We start from the raw sequence: 23,179 nt of genomic DNA, 5'->3' as shown, positions 1-23,179 counted from the left end.
GAGGATTTAAAGGGTAAACAGTGGTGACCTCTGACGCCTGAGATTTCAGAGGATCTTTCACCTTTGAGATCATATTATTTTTTTTTAAATCTGTGGAATTACGGATGATTTTACACCTCAGTTTTGCTTTTCTGTGCCTTTCAAATACAATTTAAAACTTAACCCCATTATTGGTTTATAGCATGTTCTGTGATGTTTAGGTTTCTATCTTGGTAGGTGAGCTATTTTCTTTATCCAGGTGACTATCAAACTCAAGCTAATCTACGGAATAGATGTGTATTGCAAAAAAGGTCTCTTTTGCGAAAGTCCTCGGTTCTCTTTGAAAAGTTAGAGGAATCCTCAGGTGGATAATTCAGAGTGAGAGGAAGGGCACTGGAAGTCCAGTTTAAGCAAAGTCCCAATCCCATGAAATGCTTAAATCTTAACTTACCTGTGCCTTTCTTATCTCTCTGATAAACCTTAAATGGTGAGGAACAAATGGTCTCCAAAGGGCCTTTGAGCTAGAATCCCCAGAAGCCACTAATTGTGCTGTAAATTATCATGCCATTAATAGCAGCTATGAAATGTCTCCCCTAAGCCTCAGCCTACAGTCTACAGAAAGTTCTCTGAACTCCCTGTGTCCTCTTCTTCCCTTTGATCCTCCTGATCGGGGCTAGAGCATCTCTGGGTTGATACCTGAAGATACCCACACCTTCTTGTTATTGCTTTTGAAGAGACTGCTTGTTAAAATGGGAAATGAGGGCATGGAGTTGATCTAATGCTCTCTGAATTCACACATCTGCGTAAGGCTACTTCATAACTCTTTACATCTGAACACACATTTTTCAGACAGTCCACATTCCACATTGTGCCAATAACATTGGAAAAAATCCTTATTATCGGCTCATCTTTTTCAAGGGCCTGTTAGATGCAAGATTAAAATAAGTACAAAGCTGATCCTCCAAAAAAGGATGTACAATTTAAATTCAAAAGAAGGAATTTTGTGATGCTTTATTTATGTAAATACATAACACACCCCACATGGGGCTTGAACTCATGACTCCAAGATCATGAATTGTAGGCTCTTCCAACTGAGCCAGCAAGGTGCCCTGGAATTTTAAAATTTGATAGGAATTCCATGTATCTGCCAGAATAAAGTCACAATAATGACTTTTTTATTTAATTACAATGACAAAGAGGGGCACCTGGGTGGCTCAGATAGTTAAGTATCTGACTCTTCGTCTCGGCTCAGGTCTTGATCTCAGAGCCGTGAGTTCAAGCCCCGCACTGGGTTCATTACTGGGCATGAAGCCTACTTAAAAAAAAGAAAAATGTCAAAGAATTTTGGAATTGACACCTCTTAAGAGGAGGTAGGTACTGAAGGCATGCTGTAGTTCTATTTAGTTAGAAAGTGTTGCGAAGGTAAATTGACTTAGCCTGAGTCCAGTACGTATAGTGAAGACTTACTTGATACACAATTATAGCAGATTGTCATCTACGATCCTGGCTGGTACTCCTATTGAACTAAAATAGCTTTCTTTATGGATAAATAGATCCAAAACTGATTCAGAAATGACCAATTTCCTTGTTTTTGTTTTTCTATGGTTATGTTATTTCTTAAAGATCATAGACCTTTTTTTTTTTTTTTAAAAAAAAAAGGATACTTAAAAATGATCCAGAATGAGCTAACCCCCCTTATTTTGTAAACTGGTGAACTGAGGCTCTAAGACCTAATCTAGTAACTCTCACACATCTTGTTCCTGGAGTAGCGGCTGGAATCCAACTCTGTCCAGAGACCCTGCTAGTAGCTGTGTGTGCATCTGCACGCAAATACTCTTAACACATGTCATAGTCTCCTTGGGCACTTTTGCCATATGCTTTACCTGCTTAGACGTATTTTATATCTATAGTTATCAAATGTAATAATGTATAGTCTTATACACGAATATAGTATCTTAAATACATCTATGCTTACATACTTATATTTTTATCCACTTGTAAATATTCACTAACCTGTGTTTCTAAAAGTTGCATTTACTTATATATTTAGTTTTTCCCAAGAAGTATCTGACAGAAACCTGTAAGCCATCTGCATGTACAAGTTGACACAATACACCCTTACAATTAATATGCATTACACATACACTTCATAATCATGAACTGGCTATCCAGAAGACTGAGAATAATTCTTGATTATAACCAACAGCTCCCTGTACCCAGGTACAGGTTTCTTAAATTTAATTCACACAGATATTTCTAGAATCCATCTTGTACTGACTTACACTGTAGGAGCACCGCCGAGCTACACAAGCACTTCTGTTTTACTTGGCTCACTTTGGTTTACTCTACCTGCGTGGACGTTACGCAGACCGTGGGTGCCATCTTACCCGCAAAGGAAAAGCTACACGTTGCATGTGCTTTTAGTGCTACAGAATAACAATGAACCGAGGGCCAATCCTGTTCATTCTTTCCCTTCTGTGCCATTAAGACTGAACACAGCAACGCAAAGTACACCATGACTCAGCTAAAGGCAGAGATAATGGAATCAACTCAAAGGAATCTGGAAACCCGTCCCCTGCCATACTAACCAGAGGGGCAAGACTGTTCAGAATACACTGATTTTCAGAGGAAAGGGCAAGAAAATCATAGGCTTGAAATTGAAAATTGTAGGTTTTGATATTTACCCCACATAAACCACACTCCCTAACAAATATAGATCATACTCGCAAGACATCCAGACAGAGAAGGATCTAGAAAAGCATATTCTGATTGGTAGAGAAAGATATTCGTAGAGATTGTGAGAAAGAGATGGCGCCCCCTTTTCTGTGCAGGACGTTGGGGGTTGTTACATGAGTGTGGTACTGAAATTCCCTGGTAAGAACAAAATGTGGGTTCTCTGATATGGCAGAATTAGGAACAATTGTAAATGATAGATGTGTTTATTGCATTTTAACATTAATTTTAAATGTGCTGAACTGAAAAAAATTCCCTGGGGGGATTAATAAAGATGAATGGTATATAATTGTTGTTGTTGCCTCTCAATATCCATTGTCATTTTCTTCTTTAGTAATAATGTCCCAGTTGTTATTCCTGTTCATCACCACCTGTTACTATAGACTGCCTGGCTGCTCCGTGGGTCCCTGTGACTACACTCTGGTCGATGGGATGTCCGCAGCATCGTGGGCTCGCAGTTTCAGGACGTTGCCTTAGCATGGGGCATGTTCATCATGCACTTTAAAAACCTTTTTTGTTAGGTTTATTCTATTATTTATGTATTCATTCATTAATTCATTTATTCATTCATTCAGTGAGAGACAGACAGAGAGAGTGAGCTGGGGAGGGGCAGAGAGAGAGGGAGACAGAGAATCCCAAGCAGGCTCCTCACTGTTGGCGTGGAGCCCAATGCAGGGCTTGAACTCACAAAAACTGTGAGATCATGACCCGAGCGGAAACAAAAAGGCCAACACTCAACTGACTGAGCCAGCCGGGCACCCCTCATCCTGCACTTCTAACCCCTCCTCTGTGAAACCACACATGACTGCCCAATGTCTAGCAGTTATGGAAGATTACGAACCTGCAGGAATGTGGAAGCCAGGGTTCCTGCCAACAAACTGAAACTGCTTTACCGGGATGACATTGCCTGTCTAGAAATTACTTCTCATTCTCATTGTAGAATGAATTACAGTTCTTTCTTGTTGAAGGAGCCTTTTTTCTTTTTTCTTTTTCTTTTTTTTTTTTTTTTTTTTTGCTTGCAGGCACACCTATCCTAATTAGGTGTTTTTACTGATAGCTCAAGGGATACAACACTTACTCAGATGGTGGAAATTCTTTAACAACTTCATAGGAGCATAATGATAACATAATTTATATTTGTATGGAGATTTAGAGTTAGGATATGTCTCCTATCTCCAAACTCCAAGTTTAGTCACTATGGGGAATTGGCAAGTACGTAAACTTATGAAAATGCAATAAAATTTTACAGATTGTGTTTTTCTGTCAAAAACACTCCTCAGAAGGGGAATTCAAGTCTCATTAATTACCTCTTTATAGTGTCAAGGGGATTCACTCCAGCAGATAAACCCCAGTTATCACCACTAGGACTTCTCTCTCTTGAGTGTGCTAAAAATACCCCATTTCCAGGCTGTTGATAATACCATTTAATTTTCAGTATAGATGCAAATCCCTGTAGGTAGAGGGAATTGTCATTCCCTGTAGAACTAGATCAAGTTTCTTGGATCATAATATAGAACAAAATATTCTTTATTTACGTAAATGGGATTATAGATGCTGAAGCTTGTCACCAAGCTCTAGGCGCTATGATATTTATAGTATGAATTCAACAGCTTTCATACTAATGGGATTGATAGAGTGCTTTGCGTGGTCGTCTGAGGCTTAATTTGCTTCTTCCTGTTAGATATTTTGCTTGAGATTTGTTGGGATTCAGTGTAATAGATAAAAGGGGATTTGGGGTTTGATTAGCGTTAAATCTTACAGTACATTCACCATCATCATTAAAGTTGCTTTTAGTACCTAAGCAGGAAATTTCCGCCTTTGTGGTTCTACAAAGCAGATCAATATTGTGGGTGCATATTTATATTTAAATTGATGCTGGAATGCAGACCCTGTCACCACTCACATTTCACTTTTACTGAAAACTCTTGTTACGTCCTTTCAATTACCATGGCTCCTGTGGTATTAGGAAAGTAGTACAGTGAATTAATCATTTTAATAAAATGTGACTTTCTTAAAAGATAATTATTGAATGGATAATCATGGCTTATCAGCAAAATATTAGGTTCTTCTCTGGACATTAATTTCAAAGTTGACTCATCTTAAAGATGGTTGAGTACTTTTCATGTTCTTATGTGTTAGTTTTATTGTAATTTCCAGTTTAAAACTAGATTAATTTTTTATCCCTCTCTAATACCAATTCAAAGGATGTAAAACTACTTAAAACCATACAATGTGCTATATCTTTATTTTATTAGACAATTATGTTTATTAGTTATATTAAAGCTTTCCAGAAAAAAACCAGTGATGGGTTAATAGGCATGAAATTTGTTCTGTGGCTCTTGAAAACAATGCTAATTTTTCCATTTTGTCAAGTAAAAATCTCAATTCCTTGACATTCAAAGATATATTTCTGGTCATTCCAGTGATGACTAGTGCATATCCACATTTAGGAAAAAAGTTATATAAAATTAAACACTGATTTTCCAAACCAGTGAAGCATAATATTTGAAAGGAAAAAATATATCTATCCACTGATTATATATCCAACTAAATTTGTCTGGTTCTTCATTTCTTAAACAATTTTACTGATGTATAATTTACATACCACAAATTCTCACACTTGAAGAAAAGCAATTAAATATTTAGTAAGTGTATAGAAATGCAACCATTTCTACAGATTTGGTTTTATCTACAAACCTAATACATGGAAGTAATAAGCCAATGAAGGAACCAGATGGTAGAAAGCCTTGTTAAAACGAAGTATAGTCCTGGAGAGATGGGAAATAATTTTCATTTGGTAAACAAAGATATCTAAATCAGAAGATTTACTTCTGTTACTTCAGTTAATGTTTTCACTATAAAAATTTAGTGACCAAATCTTAAAGATAAAAATTTAAAAATTGATATTATAATGTTGGACTTTTGGTTTCTAATTCCTCATGTAATGAACTTGGAAACTGCTGTTCAATCCTAACAAGTGAAAATCAGGACAGTTTGAAACATCATCAACTCTTTTGGAATCTGAGAGATTCCAGACCAAAGAGGACACAGGTCAAACCACTGCCCCCAAGATTGAAGCAAGAGGTGAATACAGGGAATGAGTGGGAAGTGTGGCAACTTCCATGGGAATCAGTGCTGGGTAGGAATATCCAAACTGAACTGATGACTTGCTGGGGGCTCAGTGTAAACAGCTGAGTCACAACTCCAAGGAGACCCAGTCACAAGACGGGCCTGACATATTGTGAGACTTACCTCCAGGACCTTGACCAGAGTCCCGCAATAAATAGTGGAGGAAGACCACCTTAGGCTTCTGGCAGGAGAGGAAAAAAGAACCATCTGAGATAGGTAGAGAACAGTTGGTTCTTCCTAGAAAGTCCTGTTCTTGGGACAAACTAATTAACCAGAGCCTAATTGACATTGGGAAGGAAAATACCCTACTCCAGCCCACCCTAGCCATCCATCCCAGCTAAAGGGGGAGGAAAAACCTTGAGAAACACTTATATGTTCTCAGTCCAGACACAGGCTCACTAAAAGCCTGAGATCTAATCACAGGATTATGATCTTCTCGGCCCATCATATCGCTAATTGCCTTTCTACAGCAGTTCCTTTTATACCCAGTACATCATGTCCAGCTACCAAGAAAACATTACAGACATACTAAAAGGCAAGAAACACCACTTGAAGAGACAGGGCAAGCATCAGAACCAGACATGAAAGGAATGTTGGAATTATCAGACTGAACATTTTAAACAACTGTGATTAATATAGAGCAGGCTCTAAAGGATAAAGTAACCAGTGTGCAAGAACAGGTGAGCAATGTGAATCCTAAGAAAGAACTAACAAGAAAATCTAGAGACTTAAAGAAAAAAAGTAATAGAAATGAAGCACCTCTGGGTTTATTTGTAGACTGGACATAGCTGAAGAAAGGATCTCTGTGCTAGACACTGTATCAAATAACTCCTCAAAAGGCAGAGAGAACAAAAACCCATAACAGATTATCCAAGGACCATAGCACACTACAAAAGGTATCCTATCCAAGTAATGGGGATACCAGAAAGAGAAGAAAGAAAGAAATGGAAGAAAGCTATGACACAAAGATTGAGAATGTCTCCAAATGAATGTCAGACACAAAACCACACATCCCGGAAGAGCAGAACAGTAAGCAGGATAAATGTCAACAAAAGCAAACAAAACAAAACCCCCCAAACCCTACACATAGCTTATAAAGCATAATGAACTAGGGGCACCTGGGTGGCTCAGTCAGGTAAGCCTCTGACTCTTGATTTTGGCTCAGGTCATGATCTCACAGTTCGTGAGATTGAGCTCCCTGTCGGGTTCCGCATTGTCTGTGGAGCCTGCTCAGGATTCTCTCTCTCTCTCTCTCTCTCTCTCTCTCTCTCTCTCTCTCTCTCTCTCCCCCTCTCCCTCTTTCTCTCTCTCTCTCCCCCCCTCCCTCTCTCTCCCTCTCCCTCTCCCTCTCCCTCTCCCTCTCTCACTCTCCCTCTCCCTCTCTCACTCTCCCTCTCCCTCTCTCACTCTCCCTCTCTCACTCTCCCTCTCTCACTCTCACTCTGCTCCTCCCCTGTTCTCTCTCTCTCTCCCTCCCTCCCTCTCCCTCTCTCACCCTCACTCTGCTCCTCCCCTGCTCACTCTCTCTCAAAATAAATAAACTTTAAAACAAAAAAGCATCATGAACTCAAATAGACAAAAATGGGAAAATACAGATTTTCTGTGTATTTAATCCTATTCCCATTTTATAAAGGTAAACTTAATTTTATATAAAACTTTACACCATGTTCAGTATTAAGATTTTTTAATTTCATGATGACATAGTACTTCTATCACATAATAGAGGTGACCAAGTATCTTGACTGAGCAGTAACTTCTCTGGTTTTAGGAAGATTCCTGGATGTTGATAAATTAAATGGCATTCATGCACTTTTAATTGATTATACTTGAGAGGGTTTTGTGCACCTGGTGAAATTCTAAGCAACATTTACATGGTATGAATCTTCAAGAATATAAATTGACAAGCAGCTGCCTCCAAACAGTAGTTATTAAACAAGCTGATTCACAGAATTTTAACACCTCCACTCCTGCCCAACTTGTCATTTATTCTCTTTATAATAAGGTAGATAAAAATAAATTAACACTTCTTTCTTCTAGATTTGAATTTATAGACTCTGTCCATGTGTACCATATATTATTTAGATACCTCTATTTTAACATCTTACATAAAACATGAACTGAATAAACACATAAGAAATTTAAATAGGATGTTGTGACTAGCCTCTTCCTTAACTGCACATGGACGTTTGTTGCTACAGACATTAATTCCTTAAAGTTTATTTTATTTATTTTGAGAGAGAGAGAGAGAACACAAGTGGGGGAGAGGGTCAGTGTGGGGCCTGATGCCCCTATAGATGTTAATTCTTAAACAATGACCGTGGCTGTTTATTTGAATGTGATTCATAAATGGAATCAGAAGATATTTATATGCCATCTTAGCTCAATTGGACAGGGAAATCGCAATGAGAATTAGAAGTGCAGGTAATTATAGGGACAATAAAACAAATGGCTTTGATACAGCTTGAGTCACAGAGAAAATTCCCAGATGCAAGACTGGGTATAATGGGAAAAACAGACATCAGACAGTTGACCTAGACTGTAAAAGATGGGGGGGGGGGCTGTCTGGGTGGTGCCATCTGTTATGTGTTCAACTCTTGATTTCAGCTCAGGTCATGATTTCACAGTTCGTGAGACTGAACCCCACATGGGGCTCTGTGCTGACAGTGCAGAGCCTGCTTGGGATTCTCTCTCCCTCTCTCTCTGTCCCTTCCTCACTAGTGCATGAGCATGCATGCACACTTGCTCTCAAAATAAATAAACATTTTTGAAAAAGACTGTATAACATGGAGAAAAGGCGTCAAGGCCAAAGGGTGCACAAAGGAAGCAGCATTTGGGTCGGGCTGTCGTCTGAACACAAAGTCATGACACAAGAGACTATTCCTAAGAATCGAACAAACAATGGAATAATTTGAAAGTCAAGTCAGAGAACGAATTTCAAAGAAATTATCTTTGCCAGCTGGACCTAGCCAAGAAAGTTTCTGTGAGCAAAATATGTACTTTATCATTCATAGTGCAGTTTGTACACCAAGAATATGGTTTCTTATACAGTAAATAAATGCAGGAAAGATTATACATTTCTGTCAGTATATATCATAGGTTGTTTAGATACCCCTATGTTAAAGCATGAGGTGAATAAACATGTAAGAAGAGTTGGGGCGCCTGGGTAGCTCAGTCTGTTAAGCGTCCGACTTTGGCTCACGGTTCGTGGGTTTGAGCCCCCCCGTTGGGTTCTGTGCTGACAGCTCAGAGCCTGGAGCCTACTTCAGATTCTGTGCTTCCCCCCACCCCTCAAAAATAAATAAAGCATTAAAAAAATTTAAATATGAGAAGAGCTGGGGTGGAGATTGAATTTCTGGAGGTTTCAGTGGTCTCTTGGTGAGTGTCGACAGAGCTCCATATGGGAGAAGCCCTCATGTTTCCTCATGGGACATCCTTTCTGCTTTGTATTTTATGAGGCTGACATTGTTCACAGGCTTCAAGCATTTTAGTGTTTAACTAGGTAGGTATATCAATGGCGAAAATGTGTATATTGCTTGATGGTGATTATTGGATATTCTTATACACTATTCAGTGAAAGGAGAGAAAAGCAGTTACATTTCAGAAATGATCTGTTATGACCCCATGAAAGGAACAGATGGCAGGCACCGTGCGAATTCATACCGATGTTTCTGAAGGTTGACAATGACTGCTCAGTTGCAGGTTTTGATGTAAACAATAATCTAATTACCAAAAAATGTCTGCCCATTACAATAGGATGATAAAGTGCAATGGCACAGAGCAACTTTCTTCTCAGCAACAGCTGCAGACACTAATCAAACCAAACAGTGCTAATTAAAATGGGGAAGGAGTAGGGCAGGGACAAAAAACGCAAGGATTTTCTAGGATGGCAACCTACTTGAAAATGGACTTCATCTGATGAGGCAGCCAAAGATACCGTCTACTACAGGAGGATGGAGATAAAGTAATGCCTTTGTGATAACTAACTAAAAGGGATTAAGCAGTAGTCTACAAGTAGAGACTTGTTTCAGAGAAAAAATATTCTTATTTCAGAAGAAATGTGGAAGATTTCAACATAACAGAAACCAGCTAAAGCTAGAATTCTATAAGCGTTAAATGGTGTCGTCTGTAGGTTTTACAAAAGTACTGAGAAGAGAGGGGTGTCTGAGTGGCTCAGTGGATTGAGTGTCCCACTCTCAATTTTGGCTCGGGTCATGATCCCAGAGTCGTGGGATCGAGCCCTGTGTCAGGCTCTGTGCTGAGCATGAAGCCTGCTTAAGATTCTCCCCCTCTCCCTCCCTCTCTCTCCCTCCCCCCACTCCCTTCGCCACTTGTGCTGTCTCACTTTCTCTCTTTAAAATACAAAAAAAAAAATTAAGTAGTGAGAAGAGAGAGCCTTCAGGAGATTCACACAAGGAAATCTAAAGTCTTCAATAAACATTAGTGCAATTTTCAAGTAGATTCTCTGACACTGAGACTCAAGTCATGGTCTCCATAGATGGATGCTGGTCCTTTAACAAGACAAGGAATTTGTGCCAGAATATAGAACAACTGCAGATAAAGCAACTATATAGTGTTGACTTCAGCTTTTTCAAATTATCCATATATCAAGACTTTGTTGATGAAGAAGTGGGTGTGTTGATTTACATTTTAGATTTATATCTTGCTGCAGACAAGTTTCAAGCAGTTACCTTAGAAGTACCTCTAGAATTCATTTCATTTAGTAATGACAGTAATAAGTAACACTGATAGGTAATGCTTATACTAAAACAGTTTTGTTTTTAAATAGACCCATTAATACTTTAGATATTGTAGCTTTTTTCACCAGGATATGTTTTTTCAAGGGCCCTGTTATATGTTGCAAACAAACAAACAAGATCTGTAGTTGAGGTAACATTTATTACATGTATGTGTGTATATGTACACGTGCAATCTCTGTGTGTGCATTCTGTATACTCAGAGTCCAGTAGAGAGACAAACACCACACCAGTATCCAGTATGGTATCTGAATAGGGAATTAGAAATTCTAAACTTTTATGTAAAATAAAAATAAAAATAACAGCTTTTTAGGCACTTAAAAAGAAAAGGAAATTATTACATTGACTGACTTTGATTTTATGAGAAATTCCCTTTACAGTTTCATAATAACTTATGTTTTTGATAATGCACAGGTAATAAGCATCATTGTAAAATAAATATTCAATTTACCAAAGAAAACCCCATTTTTAGTAATGCTTCCAGGGAAAAAATTGGTAGTTATTTGCTTTATAGTTTCTCTATAGCTTACACATTATCTTTTATATTCCATATATTGAGTTTCTAAATGCTATACACTGAGCTTTACATTTAATGCATGGTATCTCCAGACCTTGTAATTATTTTTCTATGTGCACTTTGATTCGTTTGGAACATCTTAGCAAGTCAAGTCAGTGACCACAGACCAGGCAGATCATTGTAGATCCAATAAGGACATTCATTATATGAACTCAATTTCCCGTATTTCCAAAAACATTTCATGACATTCTCAGTCCTCACACTTTTTAATCCCATATTATGTACTAGAGAGCAGATAATTTATTCATAAACAGACAACCTTCTGTATATTTATGGTAATAAAACCATCATTAAGCCATACAAAATGAGTTTTCTGTGACAAGATTTTTTGACAGAAATTTCCATCATGTTTAATTGATCCTTTTAGGTTAGAAATTACCCAATAAAACTTATGCATATCAAATGAAGTAGAAAACTATCATTTTAATTATGTAATCATTAATTATCACCATATATATTACCTCGTCCTTAACTAAGATAAGTGTAGAGTTAGATCAGTAGGCTTCCTTTTAAAATTAGTTACTGAATTAATAGACAAATACAGAATTCATTCCCATGGTCTCACCTAAACCACAAGTAAGAATGGTGCCCAAAGCGTCGTAAGAAGAAGAGTGCATGGAGTACCTTGCTTGATCCAGTCCACAGGCCCAAGGCTTACTCTTTGATCAAACCCCACTTAAATTACTCTCTGTTGATCCTTGCCTGAAATATCAATTGTTGAAAATTTACCATCTTCTTTTAATTTTTTAGATCTTCCTAAAGTAGTCTACTTCTTACTCATTAGTCTAAATCATAAGTATTTTAGGGCTAGGAATAGTGCTCTGGGTCACATTGTCCCCCAATGACCTGTGGCCTATTTAGTTCTTATTTAGTAGCCACTAACGAGCAAAGCCTTGCTATCACCCAACTAAGAGGTAAAGTCAGGACCAACAGACCTTTTGATTCCCATACTGACATTGAACAACTTCATGTGATCAGATCATTGTAAGCAATTGGTTATTTTTGGTCCACACATAGTGCTCTATATGTTGCCACAGTTACTGTAAGTGCATTATCAAGAGAATCTGTTGTATGTCACTTCCCATTGTTATATTACATGCATTTGAAGAACAGTAGTAGGAAAAGACCATAAATACAAGTGATTATCTCCATGGAATCAAGGCAAAGAGCTTCTGTGTTAACTAATGAACTCTGAACATTTAAACAATTCCCAGAACATTCTCCAAGCATAGGAATCCTCTTAAAGCATCCTTTTGTATAAAAACCTATTATCTTTTCTAAACACAACAGAACTTAGAAGAATATTTTGAACTGTTTTTGATACATGATAGGTGCCATATAAACAAGAAGACCAGAGCAATGTATTTTCCTTTTTCTTTTTATAAAAACTCGTAAAAAGCAAATGCACTTGTTAGATACTGGAAATCTAAACTGATAAACATAACCCAAAATATTTACTGATCCCCATCATAGTGTGGATACCCATTTCCAAATAAAGTTCTAGTGTCATATCACCCTATGGTTCTATGGCAGCCATGGCGGTAAAATTACCTGGCGCATCTCAAGCCTGCTGTTACAAGTTTGGAAACTTGGAAAAGACCGTAAGGATCAGAAAGCAGTTGTGATCTCCGGTTGAAGTTACGTAGCGTCAGTTTATGTACTATTTATAGTGACATAAATCTAGCACTTTATAGTGCGATTTTAAAAAAGAATTTAAAATGAAAAACAAACTGTTATCTCTTCTTCATTCTGAAAAGATACCAGTGGCATGCCTACAGAAGGCATATAGTTCATAAAATAGGCTATATCTCATCCCCAAATACTCTCTCCTCTGCTCTTGGGCCCTCTACTTACGTCTGTGTGCTGGCCATATTCATAGATAGTACAAATCAACATTCTAACATAGAGTCATTATTTGTCCATTCTTGGTATAAAACCTGCTCTACTTCCTGTATCCCTTTACGTATTTACATGTAAATATAAAATATATTTATAAATTTATATATGTGCTTATTATACACAGTGCAATTGTGAAATGGGTGAACTAATCCTAATGTAGACTCTCCTTCATTGTGCTTGTGACCCTCTCCCAGTTCAACGGTAATAGAGTTCAGGACATATCTAGACCCGAATGTTTTCTGAATCCAATTCTCAAACACTGATCATGTCTCACCTAGAGTCCTGCGACTGTCTTGTAAGTGGTATCAGTACTTAGAGTTCCCCTGCCTTGATTAAGCCCTCATTATGTTAGACTTTCCAACCCTACACTTAGTGCAACTTAGACCATATATCCTATTTTTCCAGATTGCTAGGGTACAACAGAAAGCTAAAATGAAAAAAAAAAAAAAAGTGCCTCAGTTGTTTAAGTGCCCTAAAATAGGTTGATAAAGTAAGTTTGAGATCTTTCCAAATTTGTCAAGCCAAAATTTTTTTTGAAATCATTTGCATCCCAATTTATTGGAGGTAGTAAGCATATATACAGTTTTTTTCATTAAACCAGCTTAATTGTAGCAGGGATGACTTCCAGCCGCACAAAAATGATCATGTTTTTCCTTCTATAATCTTTATCTTTTAATCCTGGTATCAAAGCCTTGAGACTGGATAACTTTTCATAATGAAATCACATTACTTAGGTGAAGATAAATTGTCATTATTAAAAATATGACAGAGCCCTGTGTTAGAATGTTGATTTAGGAGAATAATGTATATTTAAAATCAGATGCACACATGTGTTCATAAAGGGGATTGCAATATAAGGTTGGGTTTGGGGTTTGGTCAGATATACAATCTGAAAACTATGAAGAGCTGAGGAAAATATTTTTTATCTGGGGATATATAGAAATATGATAAAAAGTGGAAATGACTGAAATATTGTAGTATTCCTCCACTCCTTTATATATTTTAGGTATATATACTTTTATTCCTAAAGGATAGAAGGTGAATTCATAAAGTTCATCTCTAGATATAAAAATCAGACTCTAGGGGCGCCTGGGTGGCTCAGTCGTTAAGCGTCCGACTTCAGCTCAGGTCACGATCTCGCGGTCCGTGAGTTCGAGCCCCGCGTGGGGCTCTGGGCTGACGGCTCAGAGCCTGGAGCCTGTTTCCGATTCTGTGTCTCCCTCTCTCTGCCCCTCCCCCGTTCATGCTCTGTCTCTCTCTGTCTCAAAAATAAATAAACGTTAAAAAAAAATTTTAATAAAAAAAAATCAGACTCTATTTTCATATGAATTTAAATATTGAAACACATGTTGCAACACAGCAATGAACTTTAAAGGATCAAAAACTATAAGAAAAGAAGGAAATGTTTTTAAAAAATAAGACTAATATTGCAGTTATTAATGTGTACTTATCATTAAAAAGGTAAATATAAAACTAAGGAAAATAACCCTTAGGTCATCGATGACATATGATGCCGCGGGAATCCATATGTGTTATATTTTGTGAAGTCCTACTCTTACTGGCTTCTCCTTATTTGATTTATTTTGATCCGATTTATATAAGACACAAGACGTTAAAAAACAAAGGATAACATGAAATTTTTTAAATTCCTTAATATTATACTTCATTTGTTGATTCAACTTACGTCCAAGTATATGGTGATTCTTACAACGTGGTAATGATTTTGTTTAATTAAATATGGGGAGGAAAGTTCTCTGTAGCCAAACACTTTGTTCAGACCTGGGCTTGGAGAGGGAGAGGACGCAGTAAAAGAGCTATGGTTTGTGGTTCACACACATCCTGTGTAGGACCCCACACCCCCAACTTCAGGCCCACGGTGTTCAGTGCAGATTTCTATCACCTTGTCCTGAAATTTGAGTTTATGTATCTTCTGTCTTCACTGGACTATAAGTTCCAACAGTGAGTGTCTAAATTTGTCTAAATCCAGCGTTTACTGTTCATTCCCTAGCGCCTAGTAAAATGCATGGCTTATTGTAGTCTCAGAATAGTTCTAGAAGGGTGAATGAGTGAATGAACGAATGGGGTGCTTTATGACTTACTCATAATCCAGACATTTCTCACACAGTTAAGTGTCCAATAAATATTTTTTTAGTGGTACCGTCTGGTACTTCTATCCAAACTGCAGAAACTCAGGTTGATTATAAAATATTGAGCAAGGCATCACAACACAGCTTTAATTGAGTTTACTTATTCAATTGTCAATTTGCATTTCTTGAAAAAGTTTGCTACATGTTTTGTATATTTTTAAATATATGTGCATTATTATAAGAGTTGCTATTGAGTCAGATATCTATTGCTTATTTTCTTAGCGACATCAGTTCATCCATTGTAATCTCTAAATTGGAATGAATATTAAAATTGACATTTCGCAAATGTGTTTTTAAAGGTTTTAGTTGTTGAAAGGATAGAGATATTTTTTAATTTAGTGTCAGCTTGGCTGGTCTGCCTTTGTTTTTATTATCCTTTAGTCCATTTGAGAGAATAGATGATATATATTTGAGAAATTATGAAAAGACATAGGAAAAGCACTGACAACATTTTGCTTCTAATGTTAGGAGATAAAAATAAGGAATAGAGAACAATTGTACAAGTTTTACTGAATATATACCCAAATTGGATTTTTTGCTCATTTCCAGCTCCGTATATTTTAAACAACATGTTCATAGCCAAATTATGATTCTAAGCCAAGCAAATACTACAACAGAAAGGTTATTTTGCAGAAATAATAGTATTTTAACTTCCTCATCTCCGGGTGAGTTAACGTCTTCATGCAGATCCCTTCCCCATTTAGATAAGAGAAGATAAAGGAAATTGTATTGCAATTTTAATATTTCCTTTGTCACTGTGAATAAAATCCATTAATGCTAGGGCTTTTACAAAGCCATCCTATGTGGACAGAAAATACAACCAGGTTATTAACTGAATGTAATTGCTTGGTGATAACAGAGTCTTTGAGTCTCTATTTGAAGCTTATTTAACTTCAAAAAGGCTATCAATTAGGACACCGCATTTAAAGCAAGTGGGAAAATTATGCGTGGACACTTTTAACAATAAGGTGACACTTTCATAAAAGAGTACATATCATTTTAGAATACCGACCTCATTCTTTAGTATTGTTTAAAAATAAGAGAACTTAATATGGGTTCTTTTTTTTTTTTTTTTTTTTTTGGTCCCCTGGTACCCAAAGGCCCGAGAGAGCTAGACATTCCCAAGCCTCAAATGGTGGGTGGAGGGGACATCCACAGTCATGTTGCCCCCCTACTCCTGGTGAGCACGTCCAAACAGCTCAGGCGAGGACTACAAACTACAGCGTGCACGTGTGGGGGTGGGTTCTAGGTATCCCTAGCAACAAAACATGTTAATTGCAGCACTGAAAGGTGAACGTATCTTCATTGTCTGTATAACTTTGGCACTGAATTTCGAAGTCCTAAATCCAGGGCATTTTGTGTTCGGTGATGTCATTCATATCTGCAGTCTAGGTGGGGAGGGTTTTCACATGGAGCGGAAGTGGTGGTTCATGGGAAAACACAGACTTGGATAGCAACCTGAGCGTTATAGAAGGTCTACTTAAGATCATAGTTTTGAGGGATTCCTCTGTGACGGGCACTCCTCAAAACACATAATAAATATCCTATCATGAATTTAGACAATCTTTTTTTTTTTTTCAATTTGGCAATGGATTTTATTTTATTTTATTTTTTTACGTATTTTTGAGGTGTTTTATTTTTTTATTATTATTTTTTTAAATATGAAATTTATTGTCAGATTGGTTTCCATACAACACCCAGTGCTCATCCCAAAAGGTGCCCTCCTCAATACCCATCACCCACCCTCTCCACCCCCCCACCCCATGAACCCTCAGTTTGTTCTCAGTTTTTAAGAATCTCTTATGCTTTGGTTCTCTCCCTCTCTAACCTCTTTTTTTTTCTTCTTCCCCTCCCCCATGGACTTCTGTTAAGTTTCTCAGGATCCACATAAGACAATCATTTAAGTATGAGTTTCCTCCTTTATAAACATGTTAGATTAGAGGAGATATAGTTAGGAAGAAGTTCTCATGAGCTCTACTCAACAAGGTTCTTACTCTGTACTTTTTCTCTCTCTTGAAGATGGAACTTAGTCTAATCAGTCTAATGGGGGCATCATTAGATGGGGGGGGCATCTAATGGGGGCAAACCCCATATTCAGGAGGGACACTACACTTTCAGAGATCAGTTTGAGACTGTGACTTCTCCTATTCCTGCTCCCATTTCCTCCAATTATTATGGGTCAGGCATCATGCTTATCTTTGGATGAACTGTCATCAACAAGACGATGTGGTCCTTGTCTTCATGTGTCTGAGAGTTTCCCTGTCTCTTTCCCCCTCAGTAAGGTTAGTAAATTGACTTCTGAACTGTTTCTCTGGGACAAACCTGGCAATAATTTGTCTCTCCATCCAAAAAAAAAAAAAAAAAGTTCACTGCTTCATCACATGCTCTTTGACTATCCATGAGTTGGACCATGAAAAACAAACCTGAGAATCCTTGTCTTTGGCAGGGTTAACAAAAATGCAGGAATTTCTTAATAGATATTTTACACTTGAAATTTGTACATATTTTCCTCAAGCCATAAAAATTAAATAGACAACCATTTCTAAGCCTTAGTTTGAGATACATTTCAAAATGCTATTTTATGTTATGCATTCCTTTTGAAATTTGATTCAGATGACTATAATATTTGCACGTTCCAAGAGAGATAATAGGGGCTGCTGAGCCCCTATTTTTGCAACTGAGCAACTTAGATGTGAACGAACAGGTACTATCTGGAGAACCCCTGGATCTTGTGCAGAAAAGCTTCAAAGCCAAAAGGAGCTAGTTTGCAGCTCCCAGAACATTCTAATATTCTAGGACTAGGGTGTCTCAGAACTGTAAACCATTTTATCCTGCTTATTTTTGGAGGAGGCACCCCCCTCCCCTTCCCACAAGCCTCTGGAGGGATGCCCAACTCAAACTTAGAAACAGAATAACCCATGACCTCTCCATCTGCCTTCAGTTTCCTGTCCATCCAACCGCATGCCCTGTCATTTCCTCAACACCACATGGAAGCTGTCTTTTATGCCTTTGCCATGCCTTTTGCATTTTCTCCTCAAATCTTTTCTGATGGTCCCTTCTTTTTATTCATCCAAAACTTCTTGAGGCTTACATGCACAGCCCATACCCACCTCCTCCATGTAACCTTTCGGAAGCTGTCCATTCGACACGGATTATCCTGTCTCTGCATTCCTACACACTCAGTACATACGTTTGACACCCAATAACCTGTCACTCTGTGAGGTGTCCTCTTGTTCTGTGTTGTGGCAAAGCTGCCGCATTGTGAGACATACGCCTCTAAATCTGCTCTCTTCTCTCAGACTCCTTGAATGCTTCCAATGAGGGTCTCCACTACAGTCTGAGGCTCTTGATAGTAATTTTGAGTTAGTCATTCCAGATAAATTTTTTTCCAAGTACTTTTGATAAGTGACCCTCAGTATTTATGTCATGCATGTGGGAGTTAGGCACAAGCTCTCATGGCCAACATAGGGTCTGAATTGGTACATGCCTGTTAATTATGTAAGATAATATGATTTTTGAATATTAATAAGTACTAGAATTTATTTAAAAGGGACAAGGAGCCAAACTATTATCTATTTTTAGGATAAGATATCTGAAGCTTCGTGACGTTTATGTCCTTTCTCTAAGTTACACTTCAAGGACGAGTCAGTACTTAAACCCAGTCAGACTTTCTCCAAAATATGTGCTGTTTCTTAAGAAGTTATCTAGGAAATAAATATGCTAATTGGTAGAACATAGGGCGCTAAATTTTCTGCTAATACTTCATTCGCTAGATCTGTCTGAAATCCAAGAAAAATTTTACAATATCGGCTGTTACTGATAATGTGGACAACTACTGTTAAACCAGTTTTGTAGATGAGGCAACTGCATGTTTAAGTAGTCAAAGGACATGTGCACTCTGACCTCTCAGCTTGAGATCTTTCCGTGATTCTAGGCAGTCTTGCCAACAAAGGGATGTACTTCCTGTATCTCCAATGGCTCTTCTTTACTTAGTGATTGCCTTCCCATCCCAATGGGACTAAGCAGACATCACTTTCATTACAGTTTTTCCCAAACACTGTCTCTACAAATAAATGTGTTTTGTTTATTTTTGTTTTGTCGGCATGTGGTAATTCTGTGATAAGCCCTTCAGGTTCAAAATGATTCTGCAATTTCATTGTTGCGTATTTAAAGTTCACTTTTCTTTTTTTTTTTTTTTCTTATTTTTATTTATTTTGTGGCAAAATATTTTGTAGTCACAGCCTTCAAATTCAAATTGAGGCTGTTATTTCCCTTTAAGCATTACTAGCATTTTATTCAGGGATCTTTTCCCTTAGTGAGAAACAGTAGAAATTGGCATCATACCAAGTAGGCTGATTCAGCAAGAACTCACCTGGCAAATAGCCCATTTTGTTTTATACTTTTAGGTTTTCTGTTATGAGAAGCTATAATGGGTCACAGTAACTGGGGACAGAATGCTCATGCAAATTAGGTTTTAATTCCTTACTGTCATTTATCATCTATGTTGATTCTTTTGTATATACAGAAGCCTTACATATTTCTTGGCTATGTATGTCATACAAGTAAGACTTCTATTTTGTTTTAATTTTTCCTTGTATACATTTCTCCATTTGTAGAATTAAAAATTAAACCCGCACATAGGAGTCATTGGTTTGGACAGACCCTTATAGGTAGTTCATTTTTAAAGGTAGAAACACTGCTTCATAAATAGAGGGTTAAATTCAGTAAGAGACAATAAATGCTTTAAAATAGATGATGTAGGCACATTCTAACTCAAAACCTTAAAAACCATTGTCTATCGTAACTACAGAAAATGTTTAGTTTCACTAGCTCTTGGCTGAGATTTAAGAGCAGTCCATATATGTCCTAAAAATAATCAATAGTAAACTAAAATTTATATGGTTCCTGCCATGTCCCAGCAATTATGCTAAATTTTATACATTTGTATGCATTATACTGTCAAAGAAATTTGATGGAGTGGAGATGATATCCACGTTATAGATATGGAAGCAGGAGTTAAGATCAAATTCTCAAAGTCACGCATCTTGTGAGTAATAAACCAGGTGTGGGACTTCCAAATCTATGCTTACTGTTTGTCCTCAGTTTGGTAGAGAAAATGTGTTATGGTAATGGGACTTTCAGAATAATCTGTAGTTTAAAATTTTACTTGGGTTTTGTGAGCACAAAGACTGTGACCCTGAGATTTACGATTTGGAAATATAACCGTTAGTGTGGTCACATGTGATACAAATAAAACACCATTTCTTATATCCCCATTATTTCTTTGCTGGAGAAAGAATCGATACGACTGTATCTTGGTTAACGATGTCACTAAGAGTATGTCAGAAAACAGGAAGCTTGATGAAACCTTACTCTCAACGACACAAATAGCTGTGAATGGTTTTCAATATTTCTAAACGGAGGTGAGTGTGAATTGGTGTCTTAAAAATTTTAAACTTTCAAAGGTACAGTAATTTTTTCTCTTTAATGTGTATGAAGGTATTGATTACATTGAGAAGGACTTCATGTTGGTACTGAAAATAGCAGATCACTTGGCCATAATGAAGAGGAGATTTATATCTGGCCAATGAAAAAGAATATTGATATATATTTTACTACCACACTACTGAAGGAAAAAAACCTTAGCTTGTCAAATTTTGAATAAGCAAGAGCCAACTATTAGTTTATATTCCTTAAAAAAATCCCAATTGTGCTGTAAATAATGTTACTCATAATTTTTTTTATATCAATGATAACCCCAAACTTCTCTGTCTGGACAAAAATGCACTGATTCCAAAAATTTCTTCTGTAAGAAAACACATATGCTGAATCCAACTGAATGATTTAATATTTTTTGCTAAGTTCTATTAAAAACTCCCTTTTCAGACATCACTTTCTTTGTCAAAACCCTAAGCTTTGCAACTGAACATAAATAAAATTAAGAAATGTGAAATTTCAAAAATAGAATGAAATGTGATACAAATTAGTATAAACTGCCAAGGGCCAGCAATGTAAATGATACAGTAAAATGCATTTGTTACAATAACTAATCATAAACATGTAGTCTATGCTGTTTATATTGTAACAGTTAAAATTTCAAGCCAGAAACTCAGAATGTAATGTTAGTGTTGAAAAGCTATATGAAATCTGTATGTTTAAATATTAAATGAAGGGGCGCCAGGATGGCTCAGCTGGTGGAGTGTCAACTCTTGATTTCAGCTCAGGTCATGACCCCACAGATGATGGGATTGAGCCCCACGTTGGGCTCCACCCTGAGCATGGAACCTGCTTGGGGTCCTCTCTCCCCCTGTCTCTCTCTGCCCCTCCCCCTGCTTGTGCTCTCTCTCTCTCTCTCTCTCTCTCTCTCTCTCTCAAAAATAAATAAACATTAAAAAAATAAATATTAAGTGACAACTTTGTAGACTTCAAAGGAAAATAAAATCACAGGTAAGAACATACGTGTCATTCTAATTGAGGGTCAGATCTACGGTAACATGTTTAACATACTTACAAAATGTTCTGAATCAAAAGTTGATTTTCTTAATTCCATAATAACAATGTCACAGGGCATCTCTCATGAAAATAAAACTGAGCATCAGACTTTCCCCCTATTCTCCTTGAGGTCTTTATACCGGGGCCCAGATTTGTAGTATCACAAACGGATAGAAAATGGACTACGGGGTCTAGTAGACGTGGGTGGGGGCATTGAGTGAAATAGGTGATGGGGAGTAAGGAGTGAGCTGTGATGAGCATCAGCTGAACTAATAAATATTATACTGTATGTTAACTAGAATATAAATAAAAACTTGAAAGAAAAAACTTAAAAAGATACATGCATTTTATAATAAATAAAGATTAATATTTGCACAAATAAGAAAATCCATTGCAAAGCGATACTGTTATAGGAAGAGGTCACTTTGCTGCACAGGCATTTTATATCTATGGCAGGTGCAGAAAGCATACACGGGACTAGGTCAATAGTTACTAGGAAACTCTTTCTAAGCCTTGCCATAAATAAAATTCTTGTGAGTCTTTCTAGTAGACTATTTATAAGTATATAGTGAGCTTTATGCTTATATTTGGCATATGTAGCTGGAGACAACTTCCAGAAACATCTCTGGGTCAGCTCAACTCAGTACCATGTGATGCAGTAGGAAGGCAGGGAAATGGAAACTGCAATTATCCTGTGACTAAACAATATACACGCATACAACCAAACACAGAATTAACTGTACCCCACTTTTAATGCAATAGAACAACAGACTTAAAATCTTTTAAATACTTTATAAATGTGATATGTCACATGCAGTCGGAGAGGATATCTGATTTTCCAAACCAAATAAAACGATTACTATAATATAATAGAACCATGGTACCCTACACAAAATAGGATAGAAAAATGAGAAATCATAATACCAATAAAGTTCATTATTGAGACACTATGATACATCATTAAACGCACAGTTGGAAAGTTGGGAAAGTATAGCAGAAACAACTGGGGTGCCTGGGTGGCTCAGACAGCTGAGCATATGACTTCAGCTCAGGTCATGATCTGAAGTTCATAGGTTCGAGCCCCGTGTCGGGCTCTGTGCTGACAGCTCAGAGCCTGGAGCCTGGTTTGGATTCTGTGTCTCCCTCTCTCTCTCTCTCTCTGCTTGACCCCTCCTTGCTCTCTCTCTCTCTCTCTCTCTCTCAAAAATAAACATTAAATAAATAAATAAATAAATAAATAAATGAATAAATTAAAAAAAAAAGAGAGACAACAGAGGCAGGGTAACAGTTACAAAACAGTATTTAAGCTTTTCTATTCTACTTTTAAAGTTTGCAAGATGACAATGGTGTACCTGAAGGCATCATCTAAAATCAGATTTAAAAAAATGATCATTGATGCACATAGGAAGTCAAAATATTAGTAGGAGGCTAGATGGAAGTATTTCTTCCCATTGTTGTTTTCATGGGTC

This window comes from Panthera tigris, chromosome D3 (genome assembly GCF_018350195.1).
Source record: "Panthera tigris isolate Pti1 chromosome D3, P.tigris_Pti1_mat1.1, whole genome shotgun sequence".
Taxonomy (NCBI): Eukaryota; Metazoa; Chordata; class Mammalia; order Carnivora; family Felidae; genus Panthera; species Panthera tigris.
Note: the sequence above shows the minus strand (reverse complement) of the source record.